Genomic DNA, 20,305 nt, shown 5'->3' with positions numbered 1-20,305 from the left:
CATGTTGTCAGTCGCCCCTCCCTCTGTCAGAGCAACGGCAGACAATCGTTCTGCACCTGTTTTCTGTGCAGACGCCATACCACAGCAAGCATGGAGCCCGATCAGATCACTTTGGCAATTAGGAACACATTAAACACCACGCACGTTATCCATCAGTATATGCAGCACCAGAACCTGGAAAAGCGAAACCAGGCGAGTAGGTGACATCAGCGCGGTGACGAGAGTGATGAGGACATGGACACAGACTTCTCTCAAAGCATGGGCCCTGGCAATGCGGGCATCATGGTGCTAATGGGAATGGCCAGGCTACAGTGTGAAAGTTCTGTTTGTTTCTCCTTGATGAACCCCCCCCCCCCCCGCCCCTTGGTTCACTCTACGTCCCTGTAAGCTAACCACCCTCCCCTCCTCCCTTCGATCACCGCTTGCAGAGGCAATAAAGTCATTGTTGCTTCACATTCATGCATTCTTTATTAATTCATCACACAAATAGGGGGATAACTGCCAAGGTAGCCCAGGAGAGGTGGTGGAGGAGAGAAGCACCAGGAGGGGTGGTGGAGGAGGGAAGGACAAGGCCACACAGCACTTTAAAAGTTTAAAACTTATTGAATGCTAGCCTTCTGTTGCTTGGGCAATCCTCTGGGGTGGAGTTGCTGGGTGACTGGAGGCCCCCCCACCGCGTTCTTGGGCATCTGGATGAGGAGGCTATGGAACTTGGGGAGGAGGGAAGTTGGTTACACAGGGGCTGTAGCTGCCTTTCCTGCAGCTCAACCATACACTGGAGCATATTAGTTTGATCCTCCAGCAGCCTCAGCATTGAATCCTGCCTCCTCTCATCATGCTGCCGCCACCTTTCAGCTTCAGCCCTCTCTTCAGCCCGCCATCTCTCCTCCCGGTCATTTTGTGCTTTCTTGCACTCTGACATTGTCTGCCTCCACGCATTTGTCTGTGCTCTGTCAGTGTGGGACGACAGCATGAGCTCAGAGAACATTTCATCGCAAGTGCATTTTTTTCACCTTCTAATCTTTGCTAGCCTCTGGGAAGGAGAAGATCCTGTGATCCTTGAAACACATGCAGCTGGTGGAGAAAAAAAAAAGGGACAGTTATATTTAAAAAGACACATTTTATAGAACAATGGGTACATTCTTTCACGGTAAAGCTTGCTGTTAACATTACATACATAGCACATGTGCTTTCGTTCCAAGGTCACATTTTGCCTCCCCCCACCACATGGCTAGCCTCTCCCCCCTCCCCGTGGCTAAGATTGGGGAACATTTCTGTTCAGCCACAGGCAAACAGCCCAGCAGGAACGGCACCTCTGAATGTCCTCTTAAGAAAAGCACCCTATTTCAGCCAGGTGACCATGGATATCACATCACTCTCCTGCGGATAACACAGAGAGATAAAGAACGGATGTTGTTTGAATGCCAGCAAACATACACTGCAATGCTTTGTTGTACAATGATTCCTGAGTACGTGCTACTGGCCTGGAGTGGTAAAGTGTCCTACCATGGTGGATGGAATAAATCTACCCTCCCCAGAAACCTTTTGCAAAGCCTTTGGGAGTTCATCCAGGAGAGCCTCAAATGCCAGGGCAAATTAATCATTAAACATGCTTGCTTTTAAACCATGTATAGTATTTTAAAAGGTACACTCACCAGAGATCCCTTCTCCACCTGGCGGGTCCGGAAGGCAGCCTTGGGTGGGTTCGGGGGGTACTGGCTCCAGGTCCAGGGTGAGAAACAGTTCCTGGCTGTCGGGAAAACCGGTTTCTCCGCTTCCTTGCTGTGAGCTATCTTCCTCGTCCCCAAAACCTGCTTTTGTGTTGCCTCCATTTCCATTGAAGGAGACATGGCTGGAGTGGTGAAACAACACGGCTGGGGTAGTGGTGGCTGAACCCCCTAAAATGGCATGCAGCTTATCATAGAAGCGGAATGTTTGGGGCTCTGACCCGGAGCAGCCGTTTGCCTCTCTGGTTTTCTGGTAGGCTTGCCTCAGATCCTTAAGTTTCACGCAGCACTGCTTTGGGTCCCTGTTATGGCCTCTGTCCTTCATGCCCTAGGAGATTTTGACAAATGTTTTGGCATTTCGAAAACTGGAACGGAGTTCTGATAGCACGGATTCCTCCCCCATACAGCGATCAGATCCCGTACTTCCCATTCGGTCCATGCTGGAGCTCTTTTGCGATTCTGGGACTCCATCATGGTCATCTCTGCTGATGAGGTCTGCACTCACCTGCAGCTTGCCACGATGGCCAAACAGGAAATTGAAATTCAAAAGTTTGCAGGCCTTTTCCCGTCTACCTGGCCAGTGCATCTGAGTTGAGAGTGCTGTCCAGAGCGGTCACAATGGAGCACTCTGGGATAGCTCCCGGAGGCCAATACTGTTTAATTGCGTCCACACTACCCCATATTCAACCCGACAAGGCCGATTTCGACGCTAATCCCCTTGTTGGGGGTGGAGTAAAGAAATCAATTTTAAGAGCCCTTTAAGTCAAAAAAAAAGGGCTTCGTTGTGTGGACGGGTGCAGAGTTAAATTGATTTAACGCTGCTAAATTCGACCTCAACTCCTAGTGTAGACCAGGGCATACAGAGCCTCTCAAATAAGAACTTGAATGTTCTGTGTTCATGTGCTGCTTAGGAGGGTGTGATGGAGTGTACAAACCTCATGAGACAGGAAAGAGTAACCGACTGCTGGAGTCCATTCAGTCCTGCCCTGTGAAAGATAAAGAAAGTGTTAGGCTTCAAGGGAGAAGCTAAAAGGGGAGAGCAGTTGTTCATCTCTCTCACTGTGGAAGAAAAGGCTACTGGACAGGTCAAAATCTGAGCAAGACTGCTGCCTACAGCCCCCTTGAGGGAAGGTAGGCTTGGCCTGGGATGATTGCCTTGTTTGGTTGCCAATTACCAACTTAGGCTTCTTGCATGAGCCCCAGTGGGGAGAATTGTTTGTTTTCTTGCTACACTGAAGAGCCTGGGAGTCTGTTGAAGACTGAGCCCAGGAAGAACAGAATAGTTTTTCTGTGTCTATTATGGACTTTAGGTACCCTGGAAGGGGTGGAATTTCCATGTGATCTAACTGGAGGGCTAAATCCTCTCAACCCAGAATTTGTTGGAGGCTGGCTGATCAGCTGAAGACAAGGAGGAAAACAAGTGTGTGTCACCACAGAGGGACTATGAATAGAAGGAGCAACTGGGGGCATTGGGGAATATCCAATGGAAAAGTGGCATGGAAAATGGAGCTGAGAACAGTGTAGAGGGAAAATGAACAAAGATTGGGAGAATGTAATTCTAGTTAAATATACCCACAGTACTGTATTCTTCTTATACACGTCATTTATTTATGCCAGCTCATTTTTTGTAGACATTAGGACAGTTGGTTGCTCTGTCCCTTGACACAGAGCAAGGTTTATCTGGAAAACTTTATTTTAAATCAATTTATGCTCAGAAATCTGAAAGGGGGGGCTTAAGAAAACAATTGTTCAAACACAAATTAATTCAGTTAACTCTGCAGGGTCAAAGAAATAGTTTGAAAAAGTTCTATTCATTTTGTTTATTTTCACACACTTCTCCTCTGCCCTTGTAGGATCTAGTCAGAAGACACCTGCCTTTTTTTGGTCAACTAATTCTACATTTCAACTTGCTCACTATACTCCCCCTATAGAAATAAATTCACACGACTCTTAGGTCCATTGATATTTTTGACCAGTCACCTTCCTTGTAAGTTACTCCATCTGCTTCTTGCCCTTGGCAAGAAAGATTTCCTGAACTCTTTACAAGAGCATCAGAAGTGACGGTTTAGTAATATAAGCAACAAGTTTGAAGGAATTGGGAATTGAAGCTTAACATTTGATCCAAAGTAGCTGAGTTGGATATGATCCATCTGTCTGTGCATCAACATAATGCTGTTACTCTAACCTTGAGGGGAGTCACATACTTTGTGGTGGGCAACAAAACACCAGAGTGTGCCTATAGAGGTCATGGCACATGAAACAAAAATTAATGTTACAAAGAACATTTATAGAAGAGAATGTTGAAGTCTTCCATTAAAAAAAAGTTATTGAGGAAAGTTGTACATGGAAGCAGGATCATAACAAAACTATTGTACATGTCAGAATGGGATCTGCCATCAGCAGCATAACAGCTACATGGTAAACTGCACCTCAGACCCTTTTAGTTCTTCTTGAGTGCACCCCTTGTAGGCTTCCTACAACTCACTCTGTGTGAAACCACATAGTCCAACCACTCTTGACTGGATCTCTGGGCTGCAGCCCGTGGTTTCCAACCATGTTAACAACACAGGTTCAGCATGGTTTTGGCGTGAGTTTCCCCCCAGAAGCCTGTGAGAACATAAGTACGTAGTAACCCACCATAAACAAACACGGAGTCATGCATCATAGTCATTAAAAAAATATAGATATTTCCCAGGATGTCACAAACTGTATAAATATGTACAGTGCTCATACTGGTTCCCCTAGTTCCCGACTGGTATATTGCCAGCTCCTATTTGGACTTCTTAAAACTGGTTTACATCCAGTACTCAGCTTTCATAATCTCTAAAAATTGAATTTTGTTATGGTGTACACACACAACTTATTAACAAATGTATAACCTTTTACAAAGTCTCAACTCTTTCAGAAAGACAGGCAGAGGAGGCTTCTCATACCAAAACCCAGCACTATGACACTAAGTTTTAAAAATACTTATTTTAAAAAATGAGGAAGATAGTCAAGATTCTAAAGTCAAAAATGAGGTAACCAAAATCTTTGGACACACTGTGGAGGCTACTTAAATAAACATAACAGAGTAACAGAAAGCATTCATACCACTGAAAGTGAAAGTTGTAATGTAAGAAAAAATTCACAGAACAATTGAAGAGGTTACCTGAGTCAAAAAGACATACTTCAGAAAATAGAAATCCAACCCTAATGAGACTAACAGAAGGAAAAATCAATTATATCAGATAAAATATTAGATGGAAATTACTACAATGGAATTTGTCGTCTTATCCAATGGCCAGTGAAGTGACTGGGAGCTTTCTATTAACTTCAAAGGGCATGAGATCATGCTCTTGAAGAACAAATACTCAAATACACAAAAAGAAAAGGAGTACTTGTAGCACCTTAGAGACTAACAAATTTATAGGTGCCACAAGTAGTCCTTTTCTTTTTGCAGATACAGACTAACACGGCTGCTACTCTGAAACCTGTCAAATACACAAGTAAACAAGAAATGCTCCAAGGATATCAAAAGCAGGAAACCTGTGAGAAAAGTGGTAAGTTTGCTGAACTACCAGCAAGGTATGGGAGCAATTAAGGAGCATAAGAAAATTGCAGATAAGCTAAATGATTTCTTTGCATCAGACTTGTCCTACAGAAGATGTGGGGGAAAACTGTTTGGCTAAAGAAGATAAGACACTGTCACAGACTAACATGTTTAATATATTTATTAATAGATGTGGAAAAGAGAGTGAACAAAGAGGTGGCAAGATTTGCTGATATCATAAATTTATGTAGGTTATTCAAGGTCAGAGAAGACAGTGAGGAACTTCAGAGAGACCTAAAAGTAAGTGAGTTAGTTGAAATTCATTGTTGATAAATTCAAGATAATTCTTATTGGCAGGAATACTTTTAACTACTAATACATATTGCTAGGTTCTGAATTAACTATAACCACTTGAGAAGAAAACTTGGGCAGACCTGAGGGGTCATGGTTGATAGCTGAATGAAATTATTTGTTCAATGAGCAGCTACTTGGAGGGAAGGAAAAATAATTTTATGATGTGTATAGAGAGTAGATATTGTAATGTCATGATATAATTGCTGCCACACCCTTAGAATACTGTGTTTAGTTCTAGTCATTCTCTTTCAAAAGACATAGCAAAAACAGAACTTAAGAAAAGGGTAATATGAATGAGCAGAACCATAGAAAGATTTGCATATGAGAAGACTTAAAAGAGTGGGACTGTTGAGTTTAGAGAGGAAATGGAAAAAGGGGGAACATGACAGAGGTATGTATTTGAAATGCAATGTGGGAGCTTCTTATTTAGATTTTTATACAAGAACAAGGAGCCATTCAGTGGAAGTGACATGCAATAAATTTAAAACTGATAAAAGGAAATACACAATGCTCAATTAGCCAACAGATTTCTTTCCTCCCTCCCCCCCCCCCCCCATTATCTTTTCAGCCAAGAGCTTAGCTAAATTTTGAAAAGAATCAGCAGTTTATACGGAGAATGAGAACTACTGGAGTTACATAAGACAGGATAGCAAACATTTTGAATAAAGAATATCATGCTTCATGGAATAAGCCAACCTCTAAATAAGGGGGTTAGAAAGAAACTTCCCCTATGGGCAGGTTATTTCATAATTATATCATGTAACTTCTTTTGAAGTAGCTGCTATTGCCTTTGGTCAGAGATAGGATATTGTATTAGATGGCCCACTGAGCCTAATCCAATATGGCAGATTTTACATAAATATATATAAAATGTCAAAACTAAACAATAGACATTTGCAGTCCAGTGTCTGAACGGCCTGCTCAGTAATGAACTCTGCAACAGAGGTGACCTCAGAACAGTGCAAATACCTTCATAAAATGAAATAGTTTCAAAATGCTGTGCCTGGAGGAGGAAACACAGTGTATGTAATTCAGTTGTATTGCCCTACCATTTGTGTTTGCTTCTGTCCCCTAGATCAGCCTAATGGAACAAATACCAGTTATCCATTCATCAAGTCAAACTGCTAGAATAGTCTAGAGAATAATAAAAAGTTTGCAAGCATGGCCTTTATTTATTTGTCTAGATATGTATGTGGTCCCCATTACCGTTAGCACCTGGGCACCTTTGAATCATTTTGGTTCTGGAGTGAAGAAACTATAGTCACTCAAGGGTGCCAAATCAGTACTGTATTTCCTTTGTCACTTCAGTTGTACTGAAAAAAAAAAGAAGCATGCCTAGTATTTTCAAGAGTGGAAACACTGTTAGGACTTAACACTTAATCAGATGTTTCACCAGGAAAGCTTTTCATACTGTGCTTTTTGTTTATTCATAAAGACAGCTCTGCTATCTCATGGACCTATCAAAAAACCACGCCACAGCTGGCAGCATTAAAGCTTTTAGCAATTCATTATGTGTTCAGAGCTTTGCAAGAAGAATAGAATTTGATTTCTCGGCTGACTTTTGGGCCTGTGTCAAGTCTTTAAATTCAGGCTTTAACCGAAAGATTGTATGTAAGAAAAGAGTGCTTCATTCTCTGTTTCTAATACCCTCTCATTCAAACCAGCAAAACAAAGACAAAATATAGGAGAAGGAAATGGGAAGCATGGTGGGGGTGGGGAAACTGTACAGTGCTTGGTAACTTCAGGGCTGCATTTAATATTCTGTTTTCAGATTCCTCATCTCACTGCCTAGATCCTATGCTTCAGCCTCTGCTGGAAACTGTGATGTTTAGGAAGATATATAATGAAAGCTGAACTGTCAAAGATTTTTTGCCTTTGACAGATATGTTAAAAAAGCATTTAGGCATTACAAGTGACCAACAATAAAGACTCTGGTCTGGATGTCTGTGTGGAGTTTTTGTGTATGTGTGTTTTTAATGTAGAGTATGGACACACTCCCCTAGAATCCCCAAATTTGGAAGCCAAAACTCATGAGCAGGACATCCCCAGTAAAACGTTGACTCCAATCTAGACTCTTATCATAGGCACTAATGACTATTAACAAAATGGCTCCAGATGCACGATTTGGATCCAGGATTAGGGAGAGATTTCACCATCACCATCCAAAATTCTGGGGTTGTTTGGTTTTGGGAGTCCAGCTTGCATCTGTCTCTGGCTGAGATTTTTCAAGGGGTCTAAGGCAGATAGGCACCCAACTCCCACTGATTTTTCAAAGGAATATGGGCACATAACTCACCTATGTCTCTTTGCAAGTCCCAGCAGTTAATGGTAAAAAATTACCATAGTGACCCTTCAGGTGGAAATCTGTGAACACCTGAATGGATTACTAAATAAGTCTGAGCACATGAAAATAACCCTTTAATAAACAGTACTAAAGAAAGTGACGATGAAGTGAGCTGTAGCTCACGAAAGCTTATGCTCAAATAAATTTGTTAGTCTCTAAGGTGCCACAAGTGCTCCTTTTCTTTTTGCAAATACAGACAAACACGGCTGCTACTCTGAAACTTTATTTTAAAGGTTATTTGACACAGAAAATAAATTGTCCTGATTTCATGGCTTGTCAAAAATGAATCATCTATCACTACAGTTTCACATCTTACACTGGGGATAATTCAGGAAAGAAGAGCACACTAAAACTGTAATAAATGCTGTAGTTTTATCACAATAGATGCCTTTTATATTTTTCAGAAACCATATAAAAATTACAGTTAGAAGGCATACACATAAAAAGGATAGTGTATTGCCAATTTCAGCTAGAATGGCTAGAGAAGACATGGCCTCAGAACAGCACAATTTTCCCAGCTTATTTTTCTTGTTTGGTAAGGGTTGTTTTTTTTTTAAATCTCCTAGCAAAACTGAGCTATTTAATCCTGTGTGTTCCTTTAAAATGCCAGACACCACTTACTGCATGATTCTAACCATTTGAAACTATGAACAGACAACAAAGTTATTCTGGATTTCTAAAGAAGCCCATTGAGTCTACTGTAACAACTAAGCAAGAGTTTTAATCCATGAAATTCTCTGCCACAATGTTTGGTGTTAAATCAAAATTATTTTAAAAACTATAAAATAATCCTGAGAGGTTGTGAGAGTGATAGAATCATCAGCTGCTAAGAACGAGAAAGCTCAAGAGAAAAGGTGATGTAATGATTAATAGTAACGCCATACTCATTTTATTAAACAATTCCTACATTAAATCTATTACCAAGTTAGAAGTAAATCCAACTACAATGTGCATTCTTCAAACTAATTTCCTTCTTCCAGCTATCCTTCTGTTATAAAATAGAGAGACTGAGTACTCTTACCTCAGAAGAGAATTTTGGTTTGTCTGGATCCAGAAGAAACCAGAAATACACACTGGTGAGTGTGACAAACTGGGAAATTGTCTCTATTATCTTTTTATCTACTCTCTTTCCCTATTCATTTATGTGTTACTGCCCACCTAAATGCAGAGAATTAAGTGAAGGAAACTATAACACCTTTTCTCTTTCTGCCCTTCCATGTGTGAGTGGAAGGTAGGTTCATTCTCCAACCCCTCTCCCTGACCCCGCATTTTTGCTGGGCACACAGGGTTAACAGCCAATGATTCTGCTGGTAGTCATCATGGTCCTGTGAGGGGAGGCTATTCAGTTGTTGATCTCCCTTGGATGTTTCTCTCATTCAGGGTCAGGCACCATACTGCACCCACAACACAAGAGGTATGATGTAATCCAACATGACGGTTATAGTAAAGGAAATAATGTGAGGTTACGGTCAAATGGAGAATGAAATGCAACATGGTTTTCAAAAAAATCAGACTGCTTGGTTTTTTAACAACCCCTTCACAGCTTACTTTTAGCTGGAGGTCCATAATTTACTGAAGCAGCTAGTCCTGCCTGGTAGTAAGTATAACACAGAAGTATGTCATGTCAGCAGCAACCAGAAGAAAAAGAGAACACCATAGTCCCAAGTATATACTCTGAATTCCTATTTCTTACTACAGGAAATATTTATTTACATATGAACATAAAGCCCTTCCCTGAGAAGCCAGCAACTTCCTGAGGACAAATTTGGAACAGTTTCTAATCAAATTACTCTTGTGCATATTTAACATGAAGGAAGTAGAGGTGAACAGATTGAGTAGTTACTTAGCTTTCACCACAGGATCAGCACGACAGATTAGTTAGCAGTGTAAATAAGACATGGGGAAAGTGTGTATGGTTAAATAGCCACATGCCTACTGTAGATTTTGAAGAACAAAGTGAATCCATATAAAAAAGGTCAGTCATATCTCATCACTTTAACAGGCAATTACAAATCACCTTTTCCATGTCAAATCTGAAGTAACTGGGACAAATAAAAAGTGGAAGACTGGACTGCACTGGCTTCATAAATGTGTGCATGACATCTAGCAGCTGGCTGACAGAATATGGCAGGCATGGCCAAACTGTGGCTTTTACAGTTAAAGTGTGGGTCGTGGAGCCTCCCACGCACCCAACCCCCGATTCTCCTCCTAACAATAGTTATGAGAGGGGTGATATTACCTGATCCAATAATCTCACTCCCATGTTAACTGAAAAGTGTAATGAATATATTTCCAACGTCAGCATTAACTATTGTCCTGTATTTTCTGGGATCACAGCACAGAGCCGGCAGCAGGGGGCAGCAAGAAGCTGTGCCCCCTGCCCTTTTGGTCTCCCCGGCACATGCCCACATCAGAGTTTCCCCAGCCACCTCCTCTAGCAGCATCGGTGGTGGCAGTAGCACCAGGGATGGGCGGCAACAGCACACCCAGGAGCAGCCTGGGTTTCACTTCTACTCCCCACTCCCACTGCAGCTCCTGCCCCAGCGCCCCCCGTGCCTCCCGGACAGCATCCCCTCCATGCCTCCATCAGCTCCCCCACTCCTCCGTGCACCTGCTGTGCCCCCTGCCTGGCACCTGGGGCAGCCAGTGAGGAAGAGGGTCCCTACTCCCCCAGGCAGAGGGACTCCGCTGGTCCCCTGGCGGGAGGAGCAGGCTGCAAGCAGCATTTCACCTCACTACTGAGCTCCCCACACACACACACTTGGGACCCCTAGTGGGACATGGAGGAACATGGGGAGTGACCACTACAGCCCTGCACTGGAGGGAGGGCTAGGAAGATCCAACACAATGGCTATAGTAATGGCTGCATCTCCCCACCACACACCACTTCCATGGGATGTTTGAGCAACTGGATCTGTTGTAATTGCAGATCCCGAAGCCTGGCCCAGGCTTCACCCAAAATGCTGTCTTCTGCACTGGCCTATTTTGAGTGCTCAACCTAGCCATCCTCCCTCATCTATCCCATGGAAGGGAAAATATAGCACATAAGTGGTCTTGAGGAGCTTGCCTAAAATATGTGTACTGTGGTGAATTTCACTCTATCGGCCCTGATTCTCTACTCCGTCTGAGCTCTGCAGACATAGGCCCAGATTCACACGCTATCAGTGCAGATAGGTTAGCTTCCAGGTGAAACTGTAACTGAACCCAGAATCAGCCATCAGCATGCCTAGTATTTCTATAATAGTTTTGTGTGGGTACACACAGAGTAAAAGGGAAAGTGATGAAACAAGAAACAATATTAGATCACCTCACTACAAAACATGTATTTCAGACCTTAGTCAACTTGTAGAGATGCAGTGATTAAATTCATACATTTAGACTGCAGTAGCTCTTTCCAAATACAGTTCAAGACTGTTCTTGCCCATAAGAACACATTCTAGTGGGGGATTGTGTGCGCAGATGGACTAGAGAACATACATAGCTCTACATACTGCTTGATTTATGAAGTAATTTTAAATACAGTTATTTGAGATCTATTGGCTGCTATGTCTTTCTCTACATCTGATTAGAAATTACAATACATTTGACTAGCTGGACTTGAAGGGTTAACATAGTTCTCCATTTGTTTAGTATAACCTCTTGGTAAAGTAACAAATAATAAATTTAGTGGGAGTGACTGCACGAATAACAGCTACATGACTGGACCCTTAATATTCACATACTGTTAGTATGATATCTATATGGGCATTCTAATGGTGTAGTTTGAGAATACTGAGAAATCTAGAAGTCCAGAAATGAACTTAAAGTCCTTGACCATCAATGGGACGTTGCCTGTATAAAAGGAAATTAAGATTGTGTCCCCTCCACTGTTCCCTCTAAGCTGTGTGCCTGTGAGTGCACACACAGATCCTAAACCCTGAACACAGAGTGAAACACCGCGTGCACAAAAATTTGCACAGAAGCACAACAATTTGCGCACACAGCCTGTCAAAAATTAGAGGGAACATTGGTCCCCCCACCATGTTCTCCACAATAAATCTGCATTGCCAAAAGCGGCTTATCACCAGGAGTGCTGGGTATTTCTCCAGCTTGGAAACTTCTCTAGACCTTGTTGCAGCAGCAGAATCATGCAACTGGAATTGTTCGATTAACTGGAATCGTTCGATTAACTGGAATCGTCTAGATTTCTAAGAAGCTGTTACATTTAGGATACAAAATATCTCTGTGTGCCAACTGCTTGAACTCCCTGTGAACTCAGTGGCCCTGCACTGCATGTGTCTTATTATAATGGTTGTAATATAGCCTGTAGTCTCATGACAAATTCAGTAATGCTGTGGCAGTCAGGTAGGATCTGCTTAACCAATGCATGGATATTGGTTGTCAAGATTGTTTTAGAATGCTGTTCAGCCAAATACAAATAATACAATTTTTCAATAAATAAACTGTCAAGAAAACCTCACTACCAGGGATGTTTTAACGCAAAAGAGACATCTTGGCTAACTATCTCCTTCTTACTCATGCTGGTAATGGTAAGGTCCTCTTATCCCCTTCCAATTATAGAAGACACTGAGAGATGTTTTAATTCCCTCTGAGGATCCTAGGGATTCTTCAGAGCTTCTCATTCCTCTTACCTCCTCACACAGGACAGTAGGAGCTTCCCCTCTCCTTTGTTTCAAGAGGCCTGGTTTAAGCTAGGAAAACCAGTACCTGATTTTTAGCAAGAGCTGCACCATTGCAATCGACAACCTAACTGCTAGGATAGATGATGTGCCAGTATTAAGCAACACCTGAGCCCAGGAATGGAGTAGTTATACTGGAACTGAAAAACAAACACTAATTTTCCTAGCGTGGACCTTAGAGCACAGGAGGAGAGAGTGGCCATAAACTGCTTGGGATGCACCTGTCCTGTAATTCCAACAGCAAAAGTACAATATGAATACTAAGCCACTTATAGTCACTAGGTGGAAAGTCCATTGATGGGGTTTGGAACCGTCATTCGTTTCACTATGACACAGTCCACTGGAAAAATGGCTCTATTCACAAACAAAAAGCAGACAACTTTCAGTGGAATTGAGCCCAGAGATGTGTGAATTTGCTCACAGAAAATAATGACCTGAATCTTCTCCAAAATCCAAACAAACTTATTTTGAAGTATTTACCGCTCAGTCAGACACAATAAAATCCAGAAAACTCAGAAGAGACCCAGATCTTCTAAAATTTCCTGTCCAGTTTTGTAGATCAAACACTTTGGATAAACTATACTCTACAATGTCTGGATGCGTGCCTCAGAACCAAAACATCAAACCATCTGATGGTTCTCCATCATTGCTTAAAATCAATTACAGTATTTCTGCTCTAGTGAGATGTCTGTAGTTGGACTCAAAGAAGCAAATGTCAATCAAGTAAATAGAAATAATTTTGGATTAAAAAATAGTACAGGTTGTAGTTATTCCAAGCCCAAATGATGGAAATACTCTAGGCTAAATTGTTCTACTTTTGAGGGTATTGTGTGCCAAACTACTGGTTAGTCAATATCTAACCTCTATAGGAGCAGGTAAAAATCCTTCAAAATTTAAAAAAAAAAATCAAAAACAAAAATTGCCATTTTTCAACCAAGTGAGTCCCTATACAGTTCATAAAAGATTATCATGATTTTTCTGTAAGCTTTAGCTGGTACTGGAAAGAGAAATAACTGCAGAGACATTGACTTTTATAAAACACTCAAAGTTTCATTTGGAAAAAGCTGCGTCATGGGTATGCTGTGGACACAAGGTTCAGGAAATGTCTTCCCGAACAAATATTTTGCAACAGTATTTTTAAAGCAATTAATATTTGACAAAAATTTCTACATTGGTCACGGATCAGTTGGCAAAGTGTAAAATAAAACAAAATCAAAAACTGAGCCCTTTCTATTGAAAGGTTCCCACCCTTCTTCATTTTCATTCACTGATTTTTTTTTTTTTGTAATAAACAGTTATGTACATACTATCCTCTTCCTAATACAGGAAAATATATCCTCAAACTAAGATTCCACCTAAAGCTATTGCACTTCTTCCGAGGAAAGGGCATCCAATGTCAACTTCAATATGCTTGATCTTTGCCCTTCCCTTTCTCTCCCCCTCTCAATGCCAATCTGTTTATAAAATGAAGGAAGTGTTCCAGCAGTCACGTTTCCAAACACTCTTAAAATTTTCATTTCTATTCCTTTGTTCTTCACCACCTGTTCAGCTGCTGATACATTCTTTAAACACACACAGTATGCTGGTCACATTCAGAACATGCCAGCCAAGTCCACATCAAAGTGGTAGAGAGAAAAAAACAGTTTTTCCATATATAATCCACAAAGGCAGCATTCGCTCTCTCTTGGAGTTTTTTTGTGCCCTAGTGAAGTACTGGACCTAAAATTCAAGTAGCTTAAGAACATAAGAACGGCCATACTGGGTCAGATTAAAGGTCCATCTAGCCCAGTGTCCTGTCTTCTGCCAGTGGCCAAGGCCAAGTGCTTCAGAGGGAATGAACAGAACAGGTAATCATTGAGTGATCCACCCCTTCACCAATTCCCAGCTTCCGGCAAACAGAGGCTAGGTACACCATCCCTGCCTATCCTGGCTAATAGTCATTGATGGACGTATCCTCCATTAACTTATCTTGTTCTTTTTTGACCTATCCTCCATGAACTTATCTAGTTCTTTTAGTGTCTTGGCCTTCACAACATCCTCTGGCAAAGAGTTCCACAGGTGGACTGTGCATTGTATGAAAAAGTACTTCCTTTTGTTTGTTTTAAACCTGCTGCCTATTAATTTCATTTGGTGACCCCTAGTTCTTGTGTTATGAGGTGTAAATAGCACTTTCTATATTTTCTTTGAACTGCACTGTACACAGAGCCAAATCCTCTGAAGTCTACTATATACCAACATCTTCAGGATCCACATTTAATCAGGATCATCTGTTTTTTCCCCCTCATAAAGAAGGATCTTGGCAAATATTAATTATAGCAACCAATGAAAGCTGCTGTATGTGATATCTCAGTCATACAATTTGACTGTTTTTGCTGCAGTTGGATTTACTTCTGCAATATGCCTCCCAATAATTTGCTTTGGCCTTGAATGAAAGAAATAAGGTGTTCAGGTCTCTTTAGAAAAAAAGTTAGGCTTAGTTTTGAAAATAAAAAAGTTAGTTAGGGACAGAGTCATAGAGTTTGAAGCCCTAAAGGACCACTAGTTCATCTAGTCTGTCCTCCTGTATATTACAGACCACCACCATCATCCAGCACCTGCACTAAACCCAACAACCAAATGAGACCAAAGTATTACAACCCACAGAAGACAAGATTATCACACTCCACAGGCAGAGAACAGGAGGAACTGAAGTGCACCAGTGCTCAAGGCCCCGGCAAAGACAGGAAAACAATAGATTGAGATATACCCAAATAATTCCAATAAGTGACCTGCACCCACAGGCTGCAGAGAAAGGTGAAGACCCTCCAAGGTCACTGCCAGTCTGACCTGGGGGGAAATTCCTTCCTGACCACACATATGGCCATCAGTTAGCCAGCCAAACACATGAGAGAACCGTTAATGGAAACCAGGAGTCCTGAGCACCAATCTTTTGCCCTAATCATTAGACATACAACAATATTAGTAACAGCCCATGGAAGAGTGGCACATTTAGCCATTACGAATGAGCTGCTATAGGTTTTAAAGCATGAAGCATCACAAACCTGGAAACAAAATTATTTGATTTCTGTTACGGTTTTGATAATACAATGAGACTAATTAAATGTAGATGAAACAACTTGATTATCATCCTTGATTGCTGAGCATTAACAACATTTGTATGTGCATGAAGTACCCTTTTAAAAAGAGACATTAACGTGTATTAGAATGTATCTATTATTATACTTCCAAGATTTTGCACATCCGTTTGACGGCTGGTCCTTTTGCAATTAATATCAGCATTGTTAGAAGTCCCCTACCACTCTCCCCATATATGCAGTAAGATGTGGAGAGAGCTTTCAAAAGCCTATGATTTTACCTATTTGCACAGGCTGAACTTAATTTTTCCCCTTAAAAAAAAAAAAAAGATTGGGGGGGGACTCTTCTCTAAAAGTGCTCATTTGCAAAATCTATTCTTTCTCAAATATCTTCAGCTATTAGGAAGTAAATTTAGCTATTATTCTAATTTGCTTCAACTTATAGGTACAGATACGCAAGTGAACATATGTTGAACAAGCTGGTTAAGAATATTTAATGGGAATTTAGCAATTTGTAAATTGAAAGTGCAAATGTGGCAGTTGCCATAGATCCTTGTAGTTCCTTGCTGGCACTGAGCCCAGGAAAGCTTAAAAATATGCAACATATTGATAGAAGAAAAAGGAAGAAAAATAGAATTTCATGTGTAAAGCTTGCTGTAGAAATATAACTCTGCATATGGAACTTATTGTAAATTGTGTAAGCAAGACAAAATAATTTTTAATGCATTTATGTCTGCATTGTGCTACTGGGATTAATGCAAATATTATAGTCATACCATAAATTCACAATGAAGCGAATGCCTACAAGCAATTCAGTTTCCTATCCTTTGTAGCAATGAACAGGACTGTGTTTATTCTGTATGAGTTCTACATTTGTCAGCAAATGAAATGGTGAGGAATAATCTCCTCACTTGTACTTACCTCCTTGTGACATTTCTGCCACGGAAACAAAGATCCCCTTTATTTAAGCCACAGCCACAGAGGAAGGCACGACATTTTCTAATTCCTAGCAAACAGAAGGAAAGTGAAAGAGACAGTTAATGAGCTATTATTAAATAATAGCAACCCTAATGCTAGCAGATGTTAAGCCTATTACATCAATAAATTATGATAAACTTCCATTTTTTTCATGTTCCTATAACTCTCATATCAGTTCCTCAGGTTCTTGCTTTGTTATATCTAAATTAGCACATCTAGTTAAATTATTGGTTGCATGATTTGAGAATTGCATAACAAACCAGCTTTTATTGAAGAGGCTGATTCTATCAGGCATACCGCACCCTCAGTTCCCATGGGTGAGCACTCATGTAGGATTGAGCCACAAACTTTATAAATTAGCTTTAAATTAAAGACAGCTTGTGAAAACAGACAACAGATACTAGATTGGTAAATCTCTCTGGCAGAAATTATCTTCCTCCATATATTGCTCAGTACCAAGATGACAGTCAGAACTTAATAAAAAATAAATAATAATGCTTTTATAAAAGTACTGCAGTATTCTGCAATCATCACCAAGATGCAGTAACACAAGATGTAGCATTTTAGATCTTTTTAATAAAGGTATTGCCAAAGACTCACCCCCTGACCACAAACTTAAGTGCCCATTGCAGTCACAACTGTGTACAGAAATACAAGACACTCATCTAGTAGTGCCAGAAGAGGGGATAGTTACAAACTCAAAACTCTGGGCAGGGTGTCAAAATATTCACTCAGGTTCCTGAATCTTTTAAGCAACTGGGCCCTGAATGAGGGTCAAATTAAGATTATGGCAAGCCACCAGTTTAAATTGGGGAAAATATACAGTCTAGAGTAAGCCTAAAGCTAACTAGTTACATCTGTATTTTATGGAGTGCAGATGGTAATTTCCCATTCTACATGCAAATTATCAGCTGATGGCATTGAGAAGTAAATGAAATCTTGATTTCTGTGAAATCTTGTACCATAAATTGCACAGGCCTCCCTCTCCCCTCAGTCAATGGGAGCAGGATCTTGAATTGACTGCAGGGAATATAACAGAGTGCCCAGAAAGTTGGGGGCAGGAGGGAGGATGTGAGAGCACATGTGTGGCAAGATGGGGGCTGCCCTCCTTCAGTTCCACTGCCTCCCTTTTGGCTATATCACTAAGCTAGCTGTTTGGCTCTCACCTGTTCCCTCTGCAGCCTATTTAAACCTTCCCAAGATTTTGTAAAGCTTCTTGCTCCTGCTAGATGCCCTATCCTCCCTTCCCTTAGTTGGAGTGAAGAAGTTGTGTTTTTAAGGACACTGCAGGTCTGACTAATTGCCTGTTTTGGAACAACAAAGAAATTTTTCCCATTGGGCCAAAGTGTCAGAGGTCTACTGGTTTTTTTCACTTTCCTCACAGCATCATGAGGATAGTTGAGTTGACAGCAATAGGACATGAAAGTTTAATAGTAGAATAGGTAAAACTGGCCAGTGTTCAATGCAGATAAAGGTTAAAAAGGCCAGAGGTAAATGAGACCCAGCGTTTCACTTGTGGAACTTGTTGCTATATAGGAGAAGAAGAGATCTGAAGCCTTCGTGGACTGAGGTCCCCCTTGGTAACTTCTATATATCCCACATGCACACAGTGGGAGGAAGAGCGAGCTGAGGCCTAGGCAGGTCTAACCTAATTTATTGGTTATAAACCCCACAGTGGAACCAGTTACATGCCTGGTATGTGTGAACAGGGGGTGGGCATATATCTTAAATCTATCTGATTCCTGTGTGTTTGTCACTCATTCGCCTGTGTCCCCTGATCAATCTCGATGCAAATAGAACTCCCATTAGCTTTAAATGAGAGTTTTGCCTACATAATGAATTATTTTAAAATTGCACCCCAAATGAACAACTTTGTACTGAAACCTGGGAACACTAGCTAATTTAATATATAGAAACACTTGTTTTTCTCTTCTTTAAAGAGCTTCAGGGTTGATGGATTCACCTGATGATTTTGAATAGAAATTTTTTTGTTTAAATCCTAGTAGAGTTACAAATATATTAGAGTCCATTATTGATGACTGTTCCTTTCCTCTCTTTCACTTGGAAGACAGTCATTACGTGTCTCAGCAATGCAAAAAAGCCTGCCTAACATTTAATATGCAAAAGTGAGAAACTACTGTAAAGATATGATCACCATCAAAAAAAAAAAAAAAAAAACGTTACAAGGGTCAGTTATTTAAATGGCAAAACTAAACTAGTTGTGTTCCTGAAGTACAATTTTTAATCTAAACACTTCTCCAAATTTCAGGGTGTTCAGAGAGGGGATCAAGATCAGTCCAGAATAGAGGTGAGCAGTAAAGTTGAGATCTAAATTTGGTTTCAAACATCTCAGAGGTCAGATTTGGTTCTGATATGTAGAGATGGAGCAGCCCATTGTAGAGCAGCAATAGCTTCAAACTTCCCCCTAAATCCTTGTATGTTATCTGGAAATTTAAAAATGGGCTTAAAACCAAAGATCATTTATGCTTGCTTGAATCCCCAGTGTTGGTTCTGTCAATCCACACACAGGTTCTGGAGCAGGTTTCTATGAAGTGTTGTATAATAGTCAGCTTCCCTTCACCAGAAGATGTAATAATGTTTTGCTCAACTAATCTTGTTGAATGAGGGGCAAGAAGCTCTCTGTGAACGTGTGGACAGAGAGGTAGTGAGGGACAGCATTTACACTCGGCAGGGGGAGGGGGAAGCTGGCTTCAGGCTGGGAAGTATGGTCCTGGGCCCTGTTCCTGGGCCCATTCTACCCCTCAGGTCCCAATCCCTACTCCCTGGCCTGATCTATGGCAATGCGGAAGCCGTTCCAGCATCTCTTGGTCCCATTCTTGCCTCTGCACCCCTCTCCAAACACCAGCCACGCACAAGTTTACTCAGGGGCAGAGATTCCACAATATTTCCATTGTGAGGGCGCTCGCACATCCCTATTCCCTGTTGTTACATATGCCTGGCTGTTGTGTGTTAGCAATTGTCCCTCCCCCTCTGGCACAATGGGAGACCATTCCACCTCACTATGTCACTGGGGCACCACCCAGTATCAAGAAATTAGTGAATCAAGTGCCAGGGCCTGAGGCCTCTTTGGTGGGTTAGGGCAGAACAGCAAAGTAGTCTAGGTAGCTCTGACGCTCCAGCTGGTCAGAGCAGCAAAGCAGTCGGGGTAGCTCTGACCCTCAGGCAGGACAGAGCAGCAAAGTATTGTAAGGAGCTCAGGCCCTCAGGCAGGGCAAAGCAACGAACAGCTGTTCAGCCTAAGGTGGAGAGCCTGCCACATAGGGTAGAGGAACCCGGGCCCATCCTACTCCACCGGGTCCCAGTCCAGGGCCCTGACAGTGGCAGAGCGCTCCACCAATGGATCAGCCGGGATCCCACTGCAACACACTGACACAGGTTCTGATAGTAAAATCAGACCAAAGTCTGGTTCCCCTGGGCTACTTCCTATCACAATCTGGGAGAGTGGTACCATCTGCTGGGGCCTGCTGCAAGCTTGGGACATCTATTTCCTTCCCTAGCTCAGGCTCAACTGGGCTAGAGATCCCGCCTCTTATACTTCCTGGCCTGCCCCTTAGCTTCCAGCATGAAGGGCAGGCCTGGCCAGCTTCTGCCCACCC

The 20,305-nt window shown here is 41.6% G+C and overlaps 1 long non-coding RNA gene across 1 annotated transcript in view; it reads right to left on the bottom strand.

Moving 5' to 3' along the window:
* Nucleotides 1-411: 411 nt before the first annotated feature.
* LOC125639484 (uncharacterized) overlaps nucleotides 412-20,305 on the bottom strand; it is a 44,545-nt gene continuing 24,651 nt past the window's right edge. The window contains exons 3-5 of the long non-coding RNA XR_007357499.2: nucleotides 16,632-16,716; nucleotides 1,656-2,713; nucleotides 412-1,074 (exon numbers count right to left, since the gene is read on the bottom strand). This is a non-coding gene — a long non-coding RNA (uncharacterized LOC125639484). The remainder of the gene's footprint in view (nucleotides 1,075-1,655; nucleotides 2,714-16,631; nucleotides 16,717-20,305) is intronic.

Source organism: Caretta caretta, chromosome 7 (genome assembly GCF_965140235.1).
Source record: "Caretta caretta isolate rCarCar2 chromosome 7, rCarCar1.hap1, whole genome shotgun sequence".
Taxonomy (NCBI): domain Eukaryota; kingdom Metazoa; phylum Chordata; order Testudines; family Cheloniidae; genus Caretta; species Caretta caretta.
Note: the sequence above shows the minus strand (reverse complement) of the source record. Positions and strands in the feature narration are given on the sequence as shown.